This window comes from Cucurbita moschata, unplaced genomic scaffold, assembly GCF_002738365.1.
Source record: "Cucurbita moschata cultivar Rifu unplaced genomic scaffold, Cmos_1.0 Cmo_Scf00084, whole genome shotgun sequence".
Lineage (NCBI taxonomy): Eukaryota > Viridiplantae > Streptophyta > Magnoliopsida > Cucurbitales > Cucurbitaceae > Cucurbita > Cucurbita moschata.
In genome coordinates this window covers 161,395-161,969 of record NW_019268600.1, presented here as the reverse complement: position 1 = coordinate 161,969, position 575 = coordinate 161,395, and positions in this window count along the sequence as shown.

Here is a 575-nt window from a genome sequence, read left to right as displayed (position 1 = left end):
AAAAAAAAAAAACTATCCTCTCTCAAATATGGTTCGTTATTTGATTATTTTCTCTTGAGTGAATTTTAAGTGAAACACATTCTTTACCCAAGTAATTGCAAGATGCAAGCTTCACACTAAGAGGAATCAAAGTTCCAAGTATCAACGTCCTTTAAGTGTAAATTTTTATTCTCCATCTCAACATAAATTAAACTTATTTTCGTGAAGATATCTATTTATAAAAGCAAAATATCTCAGAGTCACAAAAAAAAAAAAAGAGATATAAATACGAGACATAAATATGATACCAAATAGATTTGATTGAGTTATTAGGATTAGATTTGATTGAGTTATTTGGATTAGATTTGATCTAGTTATTTGAATTAGATTTGATTTAGTCATTCCTCAATTGGATGAGAGATTTCTCCCAATTCTTCTGATCTTTCCAATTTTCTTTTTCTGTTCCTAACAATTTGGTATCAGAGCCATGCCCTAAACTAGTTAAAACTAGAAGCAACAATCTTCTAAGTGTGTCATAATAAAAGTATGTCGATAGAGAGTCCACTTGTGCAGTCTGCTGGAGGAAGGAGTCAAGG